The following is a 15176-nucleotide window of genomic DNA, read 5'->3' on the forward strand; positions in this document are numbered from 1 at the left end:
GTTAAGATGTGCACCTTCAGACTGGAGCACATGACTTCACATTTACCAATAACTTCCTTCAAGTCCTTTCGATTTACCTGCTGATAAAACCTTATAAAACCAAAGACTATGTTCGTATGAAATTATATCATTAAACAAGAGCAGAGTGGGGCAGCGGAAGCATGCTGGGCCCATAACCCAGAGGTCGATGGATCGAAACCATCCTCTGCTAAAGGAATACTTTATCCACTCCATTGTTATCTGTTATGTTACCCTTGTCCTCGCCGTCTAAACGTTAACTCATCTCCTGCTGAAAGTGACTTGCTTTGGCTTTTGAAGTTGAAAATGTGTCAGAATAGACCCAACAATTGAAGCCCTTAACTTGGTTGATAGTTTTGTGGTCTTTTGATCTTGAGTAAAGCTCTATACTCCCACAGGGTATGTGTTTGAAGTTTCGAATGTTCTTCCATGTGTGTCTTCGATTTGATTGTCCAATTGTCATCAAAGTGTCATTTACATCTAAACCCCTCCTGTCTGTTTGGTTAAATCTAGTTTCCAACGGTAGTGTGCCCGAGTGGTCAAAGGTGCTGGATTAAGGCTCCAGTCTCTCAGGAGGTGTGGGTTCAAATCCCACCACTGCCAGTAGACTATCAGTTGAATTTATTGGCTACTTGCAGCTTATCTACTATAAGAAGCTCTCTTGTTGTTCAAAACTGCAACAGCCACCCGAGCTTTGAAGCACATGGGATATCCAATGAGGTGTACAGGAGGACATTTTCTTTTTCTACCGTCTGGTTTTCAAACGAGGTAAGAGTTAAGATGTGCACCTTCAGACTGGAGCACATGACTTCACATTTACCAATAACTTCCTTCAAGTCCTGTCGATTAAGCTGCTGATAAAACCTTATAAAACCAAAGACTATGTTCGTATGAAATTATATCATTAAACAAGAGCAGAGTGGGGCAGCGGAAGCATGCTGGGCCCATAACCCAGAGGTCGATGGATCGAAACCATCCTCTGCTAAAGGAATACTTTATCCACTCCATTGTTATCTGTTATGTTACCCTTGTCCTCGCCGTCTAAACGTTAACTCATCTCCTGCTGAAAGTGACTTGCTTTGGCTTTTGAAGTTGAAAATGTGTCAGAATAGACCCAACAATTGAAGCCCTTAACTTGGTTGATAGTTTTGTGGTCTTTTGATCTTGAGTAAAGCTCTATACTCCCACAGGGTATGTGTTTGAAGTTTCGAATGTTCTTCCATGTGTGTCTTCGATTTGATTGTCCAATTGTCATCAAAGTGTCATTTACATCTAAACCCCTCCTGTCTGTTTGGTTAAATCTAGTTTCCAACGGTAGTGTGCCCGAGTGGTCAAAGGTGCTGGATTAAGGCTCCAGTCTCTCAGGAGGTGTGGGTTCAAATCCCACCACTGCCAGTAGACTATCAGTTGAATTTATTGGCTACTTGCAGCTTATCTACTATAAGAAGCTCTCTTGTTGTTCAAAACTGCAACAGCCACCCGAGCTTTGAAGCACATGGGATATCCAATGAGGTGTACAGGAGGACATTTTCTTTTTCTACCGTCTGGTTTTCAAACGAGGTAAGAGTTAAGATGTGCACCTTCAGACTGGAGCACATGACTTCACATTTACCAATAACTTCCTTCAAGTCCTGTCGATTAAGCTGCTGATAAAACCTTATAAAACCAAAGACTATGTTCGTATGAAATTATATCATTAAACAAGAGCAGAGTGGGGCAGCGGAAGCATGCTGGGCCCATAACCCAGAGGTCGATGGATCCAAACCATCCTCTGCTAAAGGAATACTTTATCCACTCCATTGTTATCTGTTATGTTACCCTTGTCCTCGCCTGCTAAACGTTAACTCATCTCCTGCTGAAAGTGACTTGCTTTGGCTTTTGAAGTTGAAAACGTGACAGAATAGACCCAACAGTTGAAGCCCTTAACTTGGCTGATAGTTTTGTGGTCTATTGATCTTGAGTAAAGCTCTATACTCCCATAGGGTATGTGTTTGAAGTTTTGAATGTTCTTCCATGTGTGTCTTCGATTTGATTGTCCAATTGTCGTCAAGTGGACTTTTCATCGAAACGACTCAACATTTTTTGGGTTAAGTCATGTTTAATGGTAGTGTGGCCGAGTGGTCTAAGGCGCTGGATTTAGGCTCCAGTCTCTCAGGAGGCGTGGGTTCAAATCCCACCACTGCCAATTGACTGGTATTTGCATGTGATGGCTACTTGTAGTACTTTCTACTGTACTGCAAAAGCCAGCTGAGCTTTGTAGCATATGGGGTATCCAATGAGGTGTACATGAGGACATTTTCTTTTTCTCCCGTCTGGTTTTCAAACGAGGTAAGAGTTAAGATGTGCACCTTCAGACTGGAGCACATGACTTCACATTTACCAATAACTTCCTTCAAGTCCTGTCGATTAAGCTGCTGATAAAACCTTATAAAACCAAAGACTATGTTCGTATGAAATTATATCATTAAACAAGAGCAGAGTGGGGCAGCGGAAGCATGCTGGGCCCATAACCCAGAGGTCGATGGATCGAAACCATCCTCTGCTAAAGGAATACTTTATCCACTCCATTGTTATCTGTTATGTTACCCTTGTCCTCGCCGTCTAAACGTTAACTCATCTCCTGCTGAAAGTGACTTGCTTTGGCTTTTGAAGTTGAAAATGTGTCAGAATAGACCCAACAATTGAAGCCCTTAACTTGGTTGATAGTTTTGTGGTCTTTTGATCTTGAGTAAAGCTCTATACTCCCACAGGGTATGTGTTTGAAGTTTCGAATGTTCTTCCATGTGTGTCTTCGATTTGATTGTCCAATTGTCATCAAAGTGTCATTTACATCTAAACCCCTCCTGTCTGTTTGGTTAAATCTAGTTTCCAACGGTAGTGTGCCCGAGTGGTCAAAGGTGCTGGATTAAGGCTCCAGTCTCTCAGGAGGTGTGGGTTCAAATCCCACCACTGCCAGTAGACTATCAGTTGAATTTATTGGCTACTTGCAGCTTATCTACTATAAGAAGCTCTCTTGTTGTTCAAAACTGCAACAGCCACCCGAGCTTTGAAGCACATGGGATATCCAATGAGGTGTACAGGAGGACATTTTCTTTTTCTACCGTCTGGTTTTCAAACGAGGTAAGAGTTAAGATGTGCACCTTCAGACTGGAGCACATGACTTCACATTTACCAATAACTTCCTTCAAGTCCTGTCGATTAAGCTGCTGATAAAACCTTATAAAACCAAAGACTATGTTCGTATGAAATTATATCATTAAACAAGAGCAGAGTGGGGCAGCGGAAGCATGCTGGGCCCATAACCCAGAGGTCGATGGATCCAAACCATCCTCTGCTAAAGGAATACTTTATCCACTCCATTGTTATCTGTTATGTTACCCTTGTCCTCGCCTGCTAAACGTTAACTCATCTCCTGCTGAAAGTGACTTGCTTTGGCTTTTGAAGTTGAAAACGTGACAGAATAGACCCAACAGTTGAAGCCCTTAACTTGGCTGATAGTTTTGTGGTCTATTGATCTTGAGTAAAGCTCTATACTCCCATAGGGTATGTGTTTGAAGTTTTGAATGTTCTTCCATGTGTGTCTTCGATTTGATTGTCCAATTGTCGTCAAAGTGGACTTTTCATCGAAACGACTCAACATTTTTTGGGTTAAGTCATGTTTAATGGTAGTGTGGCCGAGTGGTCTAAGGCGCTGGATTTAGGCTCCAGTCTCTCAGGAGGCGTGGGTTCAAATCCCACCACTGCCAATTGACTGGTATTTGCATGTGTTGGCTACTTGTAGTACTTTCTACTGTACTGCAAAAGCCAGCTGAGCTTTGTAGCATATGGGGTATCCAATGAGGTGTACATGAGGACATTTTCTTTTTCTCCCGTCTGGTTTTCAAACGAGGTAAGAGTTAAGATGTGCACCTTCAGACTGGAGCACATGACTTCACATTTACCAATAACTTCCTTCAAGTCCTGTCGATTAAGCTGCTGATAAAACCTTATAAAACCAAAGACTATGTTCGTATGAAATTATATCATTAAACAAGAGCAGAGTGGCGCAGCGGAAGCGTGCTGGGCCCATAACCCAGAGGTCGATGGATCGAAACCATCCTCTGCTAAAAGATTCCTTTATCTGTTATGTTACCCTTGTCCTCGCCTGCTAAACGTTAACTCATCTCCTGCTGAAAGTGACTTGCTTTGGCTTTTGAAGTTGAAAACGTGACAGAATAGACCCAACAGTTGAAGCCCTTAACTTGGCTGATAGTTTTGTGGTCTATTGATCTTGAGTAAAGCTCTATACTCCCATAGGGTATGTGTTTGAAGTTTTGAATGTTCTTCCATGTGTGTCTTCGATTTGATTGTCCAATTGTCGTCAAAGTGGACTTTTCATCGAAACGACTCAACATTTTTTGGGTTAAGTCATGTTTAATGGTAGTGTGGCCGAGTGGTCTAAGGCGCTGGATTTAGGCTCCAGTCTCTCAGGAGGCGTGGGTTCAAATCCCACCACTGCCAATTGACTAGTATTTGCATGTGTTGGCTACTTGTAGTACTTTCTACTGTACTGCAAAAGCCAGCTGAGCTTTGTAGCATATGGGGTATCCAATGAGGTGTACATGAGGACATTTTCTTTTTCTCCCGTCTGGTTTTCAAACGAGGTAAAAGTTAAGATGTGCACCTTCAGACTGGAGCACATGACTTCACATTTACCAATAACTTCCTTCAAGTCCTGTCGATTAAGCTGCTGATAAAACCTTATAAAACCAAAGACTATGTTCGTATGAAATTATATCATTAAACAAGAGCAGAGTGGCGCAGCGGAAGCGTGCTGGGCCCATAACCCAGAGGTCGATGGATCGAAACCATCCTCTGCTAAAAGATTCCTTTATCTGTTATGTTACCCTTGTCCTCGCCTGCTAAACGTTAACTCATCTCCTGCTGAAAGTGACTTGCTTTGGCTTTTGAAGTTGAAAACGTGACAGAATAGACCCAACATTTGAAGCCCTTAACTTGGCTGATAGTTTTGTGGTCTATTGATCTTGAGTAAAGCTCTATACTCCCATAGGGTATATGTTTGAAGTTTTGAATGTTCTTCCATGTGTGTCTTCGATTTGATTGTCCAATTGTCGTCAAAGTGGACTTTTCATCGAAACGACTCAACATTTTTTGGGTTAAGTCATGTTTAATGGTAGTGTGGCCGAGTGGTCTAAGGCGCTGGATTTAGGCTCCAGTCTCTCAGGAGGCGTGGGTTCAAATCCCACCACTGCCAATTGACTGGTATTTGCATGTGTTGGCTACTTGTAGTACTTTCTACTGTACTGCAAAAGCCAGCTGAGCTTTGTAGCATATGGGGTATCCAATGAGGTGTACATGAGGACATTTTATTTTTCTCCCGTCTGGTTTTCAAACGAGGTAAGAGTTAAGATGTGCACCTTCAGACTGGAGCACATGACTTCACATTTACCAATAACTTCCTTCAAGTCCTGTCGATTAAGCTGCTGATAAAACCTTATAAAACCAAAGACTATGTTCGTATGAAATTATATCATTAAACAAGAGCAGAGTGGCGCAGCGGAAGCGTGCTGGGCCCATAACCCAGAGGTCGATGGATCGAAACCATACTCTGCTAAAAGATTCCTTTATCTGTTATGTTACCCTTGTCCTCGCCTGCTAAACGTTAACTCATCTCCTGCTGAAAGTGACTTGCTTTGGCTTTTGAAGTTGAAAACGTGACAGAATAGACCCAACAGTTGAAGCCCTTAACTTGGCTGATAGTTTTGTGGTCTATTGATCTTGAGTAAAGCTCTATACTCCCATAGGGTATGTGTTTGAAGTTTTGAATGTTCTTCCATGTGTGTCTTCGATTTGATTGTCCAATTGTCGTCAAAGTGGACTTTTCATCGAAACGACTCAACATTTTTTGGGTTAAGTCATGTTTAATGGTAGTGTGGCCGAGTGGTCTAAGGCGCTGGATTTAGGCTCCAGTCTCTCAGGAGGCGTGGGTTCAAATCCCACCACTGCCAATTGACTGGTATTTGCATGTGTTGGCTACTTGTAGTACTTTCTACTGTACTGCAAAAGCCAGCTGAGCTTTGTAGCATATGGGGTATCCAATGAGGTGTACATGAGGACATTTTCGTTTTCTCCCGTCTGGTTTTCAAACGAGGTAAGAGTTAAGATGTGCACCTTCAGACTGGAGCACATGACTTCACATTTACCAATAACTTCCTTCAAGTCCTGTCGATTAAGCTGCTGATAAAACCTTATAAAACCAAAGACTATGTTCGTATGAAATTATATCATTAATCAAGAGCAGAGTGGCGCAGCGGAAGCGTGCTGGGCCCATAACCCAGAGGTCGATGGATCGAAACCATCCTCTGCTAAAAGATTCCTTTATCTGTTATGTTACCCTTGTCCTCGCCTGCTAAACGTTAACTCATCTCCTGCTGAAAGTGACTTGCTTTGGCTTTTGAAGTTGAAAACGTGACAGAATAGACCCAACAGTTGAAGCCCTTAACTTGGCTGATAGTTTTGTGGTCTATTGATCTTGAGTAAAGCTCTATACTCCCATAGGGTATGTGTTTGAAGTTTTGAATGTTCTTCCATGTGTGTCTTCGATTTGATTGTCCAATTGTCGTCAAAGTGGACTTTTCATCGAAACGACTCAACATTTTTTGGGTTAAGTCATGTTTAATGGTAGTGTGGCCGAGTGGTCTAAGGCGCTGGATTTAGGCTCCAGTCTCTCAGGAGGCGTGGGTTCAAATCCCACCACTGCCAATTGACTGGTATTTGCATGTGTTGGCTACTTGTAGTACTTTCTACTGTACTGCAAAAGCCAGCTGAGCTTTGTAGCATATGGGGTATCCAATGAGGTGTACATGAGGACATTTTCTTTTTCTCCCGTCTGGTTTTCAAACGAGGTAAGAGTTAAGATGTGCACCTTCAGACTGGAGCACATGACTTCACATTTACCAATAACTTCCTTCAAGTCCTGTCGATTAAGCTGCTGATAAAACCTTATAAAACCAAAGACTATGTTCGTATGAAATTATATCATTAAACAAGAGCAGAGTGGCGCAGCGGAAGCGTGCTGGGCCCATAACCCAGAGGTCGATGGATCGAAACCATCCTCTGCTAAAAGATTCCTTTATCTGTTATGTTACCCTTGTCCTCGCCTGCTAAACGTTAACTCATCTCCTGCTGAAAGTGACTTGCTTTGGCTTTTGAAGTTGAAAACGTGACAGAATAGACCCAACAGTTGAAGCCCTTAACTTGGCTGATAGTTTTGTGGTCTATTGATCTTGAGTAAAGCTCTATACTCCCATAGGGTATGTGTTTGAAGTTTTGAATGTTCTTCCATGTGTGTCTTCGATTTGGTTGTCCAATTGTCGTCAAAGTGGACTTTTCATCGAAACGACTCAACATTTTTTGGGTTAAGTCATGTTTAATGGTAGTGTGGCCGAGTGGTCTAAGGCGCTGGATTTAGGCTCCAGTCTCTCAGGAGGCGTGGGTTCAAATCCCACCACTGCCAATTGACTGGTATTTGCATGTGTTGGCTACTTGTAGTACTTTCTACTGTACTGCAAAAGCCAGCTGAGCTTTGTAGCATATGGGGTATCCAATGAGGTGTACATGAGGACATTTTCTTTTTCTCCAGTCTGGTTTTCAAACGAGGTAAGAGTTAAGATGTGCACCTTCAGACTGGAGCACATGACTTCACATTTACCAATAACTTCCTTCAAGTCCTGTCGATTAAGCTGCTGATAAGACCGTATAAAACCAAAGACTATGTTCGTATGAAATTATATCATTAAACAAGAGCAGAGTGGCGCAGCGGAAGCGTGCTGGGCCCATAACCCAGAGGTCGATGGATCGAAACCATCCTCTGCTAAAAGATTCCTTTATCTGTTATGTTACCCTTGTCCTCGCCTTCTAAACATCAACTCATCTCCTGCTGAAAGTGACTTGCTTTGGCTTTTGAAGTTGAAAACGTGACAGAATAGACCCAACAGTTGAAGCCCTTAACTTGGCTGATAGTTTTGTGGTCTATTGATCTTGAGTAAAGCTCTATACTCCCATAGGGTATGTGTTTGAAGTTTTGAATGTTCTTCCATGTGTGTCTTCGATTTGATTGTCCAATTGTCGTCAAAGTGGACTTTTCATCGAAACGACTCAACATTTTTTGGGTTAAGTCATGTTTAATGGTAGTGTGGCCGAGTGGTCTAAGGCGCTGGATTTAGGCTCCAGTCTCTCAGGAGGCGTGGGTTCAAATCCCACCACTGCCAATTGACTGGTATTTGCATGTGTTGGCTACTTGTAGTACTTTCTACTGTACTGCAAAAGCCAGCTGAGCTTTGTAGCATATGGGGTATCCAATGAGGTGTACATGAGGACATTTTATTTTTCTCCCGTCTGGTTTTCAAACGAGGTAAGAGTTAAGATGTGCACCTTCAGACTGGAGCACATGACTTCACATTTACCAATAACTTCCTTCAAGTCCTGTCGATTAAGCTGCTGATAAAACCTTATAAAACCAAAGACTATGTTCGTATGAAATTATATCATTAAACAAGAGCAGAGTGGCGCAGCGGAAGCGTGCTGGGCCCATAACCCAGAGGTCGATGGATCGAAACCATACTCTGCTAAAAGATTCCTTTATCTGTTATGTTACCCTTGTCCTCGCCTGCTAAACGTTAACTCATCTCCTGCTGAAAGTGACTTGCTTTGGCTTTTGAAGTTGAAAACGTGACAGAATAGACCCAACAGTTGAAGCCCTTAACTTGGCTGATAGTTTTGTGGTCTATTGATCTTGAGTAAAGCTCTATACTCCCATAGGGTATGTGTTTGAAGTTTTGAATGTTCTTCCATGTGTGTCTTCGATTTGATTGTCCAATTGTCGTCAAAGTGGACTTTTCATCGAAACGACTCAACATTTTTTGGGTTAAGTCATGTTTAATGGTAGTGTGGCCGAGTGGTCTAAGGCGCTGGATTTAGGCTCCAGTCTCTCAGGAGGCGTGGGTTCAAATCCCACCACTGCCAATTGACTGGTATTTGCATGTGTTGGCTACTTGTAGTACTTTCTACTGTACTGCAAAAGCCAGCTGAGCTTTGTAGCATATGGGGTATCCAATGAGGTGTACATGAGGACATTTTCTTTTTCTCCCGTCTGGTTTTCAAACGAGGTAAGAGTTAAGATGTGCACCTTCAGACTGGAGCACATGACTTCACATTTACCAATAACTTCCTTCAAGTCCTGTCGATTAAGCTGCTGATAAAACCTTATAAAACCAAAGACTATGTTCGTATGAAATTATATCATTAAACAAGAGCAGAGTGGCGCAGCGGAAGCGTGCTGGGCCCATAACCCAGAGGTCGATGGATCGAAACCATCCTCTGCTAAAAGATTCCTTTATCTGTTATGTTACCCTTGTCCTCGCCTGCTAAACGTTAACTCATCTCCTGCTGAAAGTGACTTGCTTTGGCTTTTGAAGTTGAAAACGTGACAGAATAGACCCAACAGTTGAAGCCCTTAACTTGGCTGATAGTTTTGTGGTCTATTGATCTTGAGTAAAGCTCTATACTCCCATAGGGTATGTGTTTGAAGTTTTGAATGTTCTTCCATGTGTGTCTTCGATTTGGTTGTCCAATTGTCGTCAAAGTGGACTTTTCATCGAAACGACTCAACATTTTTTGGGTTAAGTCATGTTTAATGGTAGTGTGGCCGAGTGGTCTAAGGCGCTGGATTTAGGCTCCAGTCTCTCAGGAGGCGTGGGTTCAAATCCCACCACTGCCAATTGACTGGTATTTGCATGTGTTGGCTACTTGTAGTACTTTCTATTGTACTGCAAAAGCCAGCTGAGCTTTGTAGTATATGGGGTATCCAATGAGGTGTACATGAGGACATTTTCTTTTTCTCCCGTCTGGTTTTCAAACGAGGTAAGAGTTAAGATGTGCACCTTCAGACTGGAGCACATGACTTCACATTTACCAATAACTTCCTTCAAGTCCTGTCGATTAAGCTGCTGATAAAACCTTATAAAACCAAAGACTATGTTCGTATGAAATTATATAGTTAAACAAGAGCAGAGTGGCGCAGCGGAAGCGTGCTGGGCCCATAACCCAGAGGTCGATGGATCGAAACCATCCTCTGCTAAAAGATTCCTTTATCTGTTATGTTACCCTTGTCCTCGCCTTCTAAACATCAACTCATCTCCTGCTGAAAGTGACTTGCTTTGGCTTTGAAGTTGAAAACGTGACAGAATAGAACCAACAGTTGAAGCCCCTAACTTGGCTGTTAGTTTTGTGGTCTTTTGATCTCGAGTAAAGCTCTATACTCCCACAGGGTATGTGTTTGAAATTTCGAATGTTCTTTCATGTGTGTCTTCGATTTGATTGTCCAATTGTCATCAAAGTGTCATTTACATCTAAACCCCTCCTGTCTGTTTGGTTAAATCTAGTTTCCAACGGTAGTGTGGCCGAGTGGTCAAAGGCGCTGGATTAAGGCTCCAGTCTCTCAGGAGGCGTGGGTTCAAATCCCACCACTGCCAGTAGACTATCAGTTGAATCTATTGGCTACTTGCACCTTATCTACTATAAGAAGCTCTCTTGTTGTTCAAAACTGCAACAGCCACCCGAGCTTTGAAGCACATGGGATATCCAATGAGGTGTACAGGAGAACATTTTCTTTTTCTCCCGTCTGGTTTTAAACGAGATAAGAGTTAAGATGTGCACCTTCAGACTGGAGCACATGACTTCACATTTACCAATAACTTCCTTCAAGTCCTTTCGATTTACCTGCTGATAAAACCTTATAAAACCAAAGAATATGTTCGTATGAAATTATATCATTAAACAAGAGCAGAGTGGGGCAGCGGAATCATGCTGGTCCCATAACCCAGAGGTCGATGGATCGAAACCATCCTCTGCTAAAGGAATACTTTATCCACTCCATTGTTATCTGTTATGTTACCCTTGTCCTCGCCTTCTAAACGTTAACTCATCTCCTGCTGAAAGTGACTTGCTTTGGCTTTTGAAGATGAAAACGTGACAGAATAGACCCAACAGTTGAAGCCCTTAACTTGGCTGATAGTTTTGTGGTCTATTGATCTTGAGTAAAGCTCTATACTCCCATAGGGTATGTGTTTGAAGTTTTGAATGTTCTTCCATGTGTGTCTTCGATTTGATTGTCCAATTGTCGTCAAAGTGGACTTTTCATCGAAACGACTCAACATTTTTTGGGTTAAGTCATGTTTAATGGTAGTGTGGCCGAGTGGTCTAAGGCGCTGGATTTAGGCTCCAGTCTCTCAGGAGGCGTGGGTCCAAATCCTACCACTGCCAATTGACTGGTATTTGCATGTGTTTGCTACTTGTAGTACTTTTTACTGTACTGCAAAAGCCAGCTGAGCGTTGTAGCATATGAGGTGTACATGAGGACATTTTCGTTTTCTCCCGTCTGGTTTTCAAACGAGGTAAGAGTTAAGATGTGCACCTTCAGACTGGAGCACATGACTTCACATTTACCAATAACTTCCTTCAAGTCCTGTCGATTAAGCTGCTGATAAAACCTTATAAAACCAAAGACTATGTTCGTATGAAATTATATCATTAAACAAGAGCAGAGTGGCGCAGCGGAAGCGTGCTGGGCCCATAACCCAGAGGTCGATGGATCGAAACCATCCTCTGCTAAAAGATTCCTTTATCTGTTATGTTACCCTTGTCCTCGCCTGCTAAACGTTAACTCATCTCCTGCTGAAAGTGACTTGCTTTGGCTTTTGAAGTTGAAAACGTGACAGAATAGACCCAACAGTTGAAGCCCTTAACTTGGCTGATAGTTTTGTGGTCTATTGATCTTGAGTAAAGCTCTATACTCCCATAGGGTATGTGTTTGAAGTTTTGAATGTTCTTCCATGTGTGTCTTCGATTTGATTGTCCAATTGTCGTCAAAGTGGACTTTTCATCGAAACGACTCAACATTTTTTGGGTTAAGTCATGTTTAATGGTAGTGTGGCCGAGTGGTCTAAGGCGCTGGATTTAGGCTCCAGTCTCTCAGGAGGCGTGGGTTCAAATCCCACCACTGCCAATTGACTAGTATTTGCATGTGTTGGCTACTTGTAGTACTTTCTACTGTACTGCAAAAGCCAGCTGAGCTTTGTAGCATATGGGGTATCCAATGAGGTGTACATGAGGACATTTTCTTTTTCTCCCGTCTGGTTTTCAAACGAGGTAAGAGTTAAGATGTGCACCTTCAGACTGGAGCACATGACTTCACATTTACCAATAACTTCCTTCAAGTCCTGTCGATTAAGCTGCTGATAAAACCTTATAAAACCAAAGACTATGTTCGTATGAAATTATATCATTAAACAAGAGCAGAGTGGCGCAGCGGAAGCGTGCTGGGCCCATAACCCAGAGGTCGATGGATCGAAACCATCCTCTGCTAAAAGATTCCTTTATCTGTTATGTTACCCTTGTCCTCGCCTGCTAAACGTTAACTCATCTCCTGCTGAAAGTGACTTGCTTTGGCTTTTGAAGTTGAAAACGTGACAGAATAGACCCAACAGTTGAAGCCCTTAACTTGGCTGATAGTTTTGTGGTCTATTGATCTTGAGTAAAGCTCTATACTCCCATAGGGTATGTGTTTGAAGTTTTGAATGTTCTTCCATGTGTGTCTTCGATTTGATTGTCCAATTGTCGTCAAAGTGGACTTTTCATCGAAACGACTCAACATTTTTTGGGTTAAGTCATGTTTAATGGTAGTGTGGCCGAGTGGTCTAAGGCGCTGGATTTAGGCTCCAGTCTCTCAGGAGGCGTGGGTTCAAATCCCACCACTGCCAATTGACTGGTATTTGCATGTGTTGGCTACTTGTAGTACTTTCTACTGTACTGCAAAAGCCAGCTGAGCTTTGTAGCATATGGGGTATCCAATGAGGTGTACATGAGGACATTTTCTTTTTCTCCCGTCTGGTTTTCAAACGAGGTAAGAGTTAAGATGTGCACCTTCAGACTGGAGCACATGACTTCACATTTACCAATAACTTCCTTCAAGTCCTGTCGATTAAGCTGCTGATAAAACCTTATAAAACCAAAGACTATGTTCGTATGAAATTATATCATTAAACAAGAGCAGAGTGGCGCAGCGGAAGCGTGCTGGGCCCATAACCCAGAGGTCGATGGATCGAAACCATCCTCTGCTAAAAGATTCCTTTATCTGTTATGTTACCCTTGTCCTCGCCTGCTAAACGTTAACTCATCTCCTGCTGAAAGTGACTTGCTTTGGCTTTTGAAGTTGAAAACGTGACAGAATAGACCCAACAGTTGAAGCCCTTAACTTGGCTGATAGTTTTGTGGTCTATTGATCTTGAGTAAAGCTCTATACTCCCATAGGGTATGTGTTTGAAGTTTTGAATGTTCTTCCATGTGTGTCTTCGATTTGATTGTCCAATTGTCGTCAAAGTGGACTTTTCATCGAAACGACTCAACATTTTTTGGGTTAAGTCATGTTTAATGGTAGTGTGGCCGAGTGGTCTAAGGCGCTGGATTTAGGCTCCAGTCTCTCAGGAGGCGTGGGTTCAAATCCCACCACTGCCAATTGACTGGTATTTGCATGTGTTGGCTACTTGTAGTACTTTCTACTGTACTGCAAAAGCCAGCTGAGCTTTGTAGCATATGGGGTATCCAATGAGGTGTACATGAGGACATTTTCTTTTTCTCCCGTCTGGTTTTCAAACGAGGTAAGAGTTAAGATGTGCACCTTCAGACTGGAGCACATGACTTCACATTTACCAATAACTTCCTTCAAGTCCTGTCGATTAAGCTGCTGATAAAACCTTATAAAACCAAAGACTATGTTCGTATGAAATTATATCGTTAAACAAGAGCAGAGTGGCGCAGCGGAAGCGTGCTGGGCCCATAACCCAGAGGTCGATGGATCGAAACCATCCTCTGCTAAAAGATTCCTTTATCTGTTATGTTACCCTTGTCCTCGCCTTCTAAACATCAACTCATCTCCTGCTGAAAGTGACTTGCTTTGGCTTTGAAGTTGAAAACGTGACAGAATAGAACCAACAGTTGAAGCCCGAACTTTGCTGATAGTTTTGTGGTCTAATGATCTTGAGTAAAGCTCTATACTCCCATAGGGTATGTGTTTGAAGTTTCGAATGTTCTTCCATGTGTGTCTTCGATTTGATTGTCCAATTGTCGTCAAAGTGGACTTTTCATCGAAACGACTCAAGATTTTTTGGGTTAAGTCATGTTTAATGGTAGTGTGGCCGAGTGGTCTAAGGCGCTGGATTTAGGCTCTAGTCTCTCAGGAGGCGTGGGTTAAAATCCCACCACTGCCAATTGACTGGTATTTGCATGTGTTGGCTACTTGTAGTACTTTCTTCTGTACTGCAAAAGCCAGTAGCATATGGGGTATCCAATGAGGTGTACATGAGGACATTTTCTTTTTCTCCCGTCTGGTTTTCAAACGAGGTAAGAGTTAAGATGTGCACCTTCAGACTGGAGCACATGACTTCACATTTACCAATAACTTCCTTCAAGTCCTGTCGATTAAGCTGCTGATAAAACCTTATAAAACCAAAGACTATGTTCGTATGAAATTATATCATTAAACAAGAGCAGAGTGGCGCAGCGGAAGCGTGCTGGGCCCATAACCCAGAGGTCGATGGATCGAAACCATCCTCTGCTAAAAGATTCCTTTATCTGTTATGTTACCCTTGTCCTCGCCTTCTAAACATTAACTCATCTCCTGCTGAAAGTGACTTGCTTTGGCTTTGAAGTTTAAAACGTGACAGATTAGAACCAACAGTTGAAGCCCCTAACTTGGCTGTTATTTTTATGGTCTTTTGATCTCGAGTAAAGCTCTATACTCCCACAGGGTATGTGTTTGAAATTTCGAATGTTCTTTCATGTGTGTCTTCGATTTGATATTCCAATTGTCATCAAAGTGTCATTTACATCTAAACCCCTCCTGTCTGTTTGGTTAAATCTAGTTTCCAACGGTAGTGTGGCCGAGTGGTCAAAGGCGCTGGATTAAGGCTCCAGTCTCTCAGGAGGCGTGGGTTCAAATCCCACCACTGCCAGTAGACTATCAGTTGAATTTATTGGCTACTTGCAGCTAATCTACTATAAGAAGCTCTCTTGTTGTTCAAAACTGCAACAGCCACCCGAGC

At 42.5% G+C, this 15176-nt stretch overlaps 18 non-coding genes across 18 annotated transcripts; all 18 read left to right on the plus strand.

Moving 5' to 3' along the window:
• The first annotated feature begins 539 nt into the window (after positions 1–539).
• trnal-aag (transfer RNA leucine (anticodon AAG)) lies at positions 540–621 on the plus strand. Its single transcript has one exon. It is a non-coding gene; the product is annotated as a tRNA-Leu (tRNA).
• A 710-nt stretch (positions 622–1331) lies between these two features.
• On the plus strand, positions 1332–1413 carry trnal-aag (transfer RNA leucine (anticodon AAG)). Its single transcript has one exon. It is a non-coding gene; the product is annotated as a tRNA-Leu (tRNA).
• Positions 1414–2121: 708 nt separating this feature from the next.
• Positions 2122–2203, plus strand: trnal-uag (transfer RNA leucine (anticodon UAG)). The gene has a single exon. It is a non-coding gene; the product is annotated as a tRNA-Leu (tRNA).
• A 688-nt stretch (positions 2204–2891) lies between these two features.
• trnal-aag (transfer RNA leucine (anticodon AAG)) lies at positions 2892–2973 on the plus strand. Its single transcript has one exon. It is a non-coding gene; the product is annotated as a tRNA-Leu (tRNA).
• A 709-nt stretch (positions 2974–3682) lies between these two features.
• trnal-uag (transfer RNA leucine (anticodon UAG)) lies at positions 3683–3764 on the plus strand. Its single transcript has one exon. It is a non-coding gene; the product is annotated as a tRNA-Leu (tRNA).
• Positions 3765–4436: 672 nt separating this feature from the next.
• On the plus strand, positions 4437–4518 carry trnal-uag (transfer RNA leucine (anticodon UAG)). Its single transcript has one exon. It is a non-coding gene; the product is annotated as a tRNA-Leu (tRNA).
• A 672-nt stretch (positions 4519–5190) lies between these two features.
• On the plus strand, positions 5191–5272 carry trnal-uag (transfer RNA leucine (anticodon UAG)). The gene has a single exon. It is a non-coding gene; the product is annotated as a tRNA-Leu (tRNA).
• Positions 5273–5944: 672 nt separating this feature from the next.
• On the plus strand, positions 5945–6026 carry trnal-uag (transfer RNA leucine (anticodon UAG)). The gene has a single exon. It is a non-coding gene; the product is annotated as a tRNA-Leu (tRNA).
• Positions 6027–6698: 672 nt separating this feature from the next.
• Positions 6699–6780, plus strand: trnal-uag (transfer RNA leucine (anticodon UAG)). Its single transcript has one exon. It is a non-coding gene; the product is annotated as a tRNA-Leu (tRNA).
• Positions 6781–7452: 672 nt separating this feature from the next.
• On the plus strand, positions 7453–7534 carry trnal-uag (transfer RNA leucine (anticodon UAG)). Its single transcript has one exon. It is a non-coding gene; the product is annotated as a tRNA-Leu (tRNA).
• Positions 7535–8206: 672 nt separating this feature from the next.
• On the plus strand, positions 8207–8288 carry trnal-uag (transfer RNA leucine (anticodon UAG)). The gene has a single exon. It is a non-coding gene; the product is annotated as a tRNA-Leu (tRNA).
• A 672-nt stretch (positions 8289–8960) lies between these two features.
• Positions 8961–9042, plus strand: trnal-uag (transfer RNA leucine (anticodon UAG)). Its single transcript has one exon. It is a non-coding gene; the product is annotated as a tRNA-Leu (tRNA).
• A 672-nt stretch (positions 9043–9714) lies between these two features.
• On the plus strand, positions 9715–9796 carry trnal-uag (transfer RNA leucine (anticodon UAG)). Its single transcript has one exon. It is a non-coding gene; the product is annotated as a tRNA-Leu (tRNA).
• Positions 9797–10468: 672 nt separating this feature from the next.
• trnal-aag (transfer RNA leucine (anticodon AAG)) lies at positions 10469–10550 on the plus strand. Its single transcript has one exon. It is a non-coding gene; the product is annotated as a tRNA-Leu (tRNA).
• Positions 10551–12000: 1450 nt separating this feature from the next.
• Positions 12001–12082, plus strand: trnal-uag (transfer RNA leucine (anticodon UAG)). The gene has a single exon. It is a non-coding gene; the product is annotated as a tRNA-Leu (tRNA).
• A 672-nt stretch (positions 12083–12754) lies between these two features.
• trnal-uag (transfer RNA leucine (anticodon UAG)) lies at positions 12755–12836 on the plus strand. The gene has a single exon. It is a non-coding gene; the product is annotated as a tRNA-Leu (tRNA).
• A 672-nt stretch (positions 12837–13508) lies between these two features.
• trnal-uag (transfer RNA leucine (anticodon UAG)) lies at positions 13509–13590 on the plus strand. The gene has a single exon. It is a non-coding gene; the product is annotated as a tRNA-Leu (tRNA).
• A 1414-nt stretch (positions 13591–15004) lies between these two features.
• On the plus strand, positions 15005–15086 carry trnal-aag (transfer RNA leucine (anticodon AAG)). Its single transcript has one exon. It is a non-coding gene; the product is annotated as a tRNA-Leu (tRNA).
• The last annotated feature ends 90 nt before the right edge of the window (positions 15087–15176 follow it).

Source organism: Platichthys flesus, chromosome 8, assembly GCF_949316205.1.
Source record: "Platichthys flesus chromosome 8, fPlaFle2.1, whole genome shotgun sequence".
In the NCBI taxonomy this organism is placed as follows: Eukaryota; Metazoa; Chordata; class Actinopteri; order Pleuronectiformes; family Pleuronectidae; genus Platichthys; species Platichthys flesus.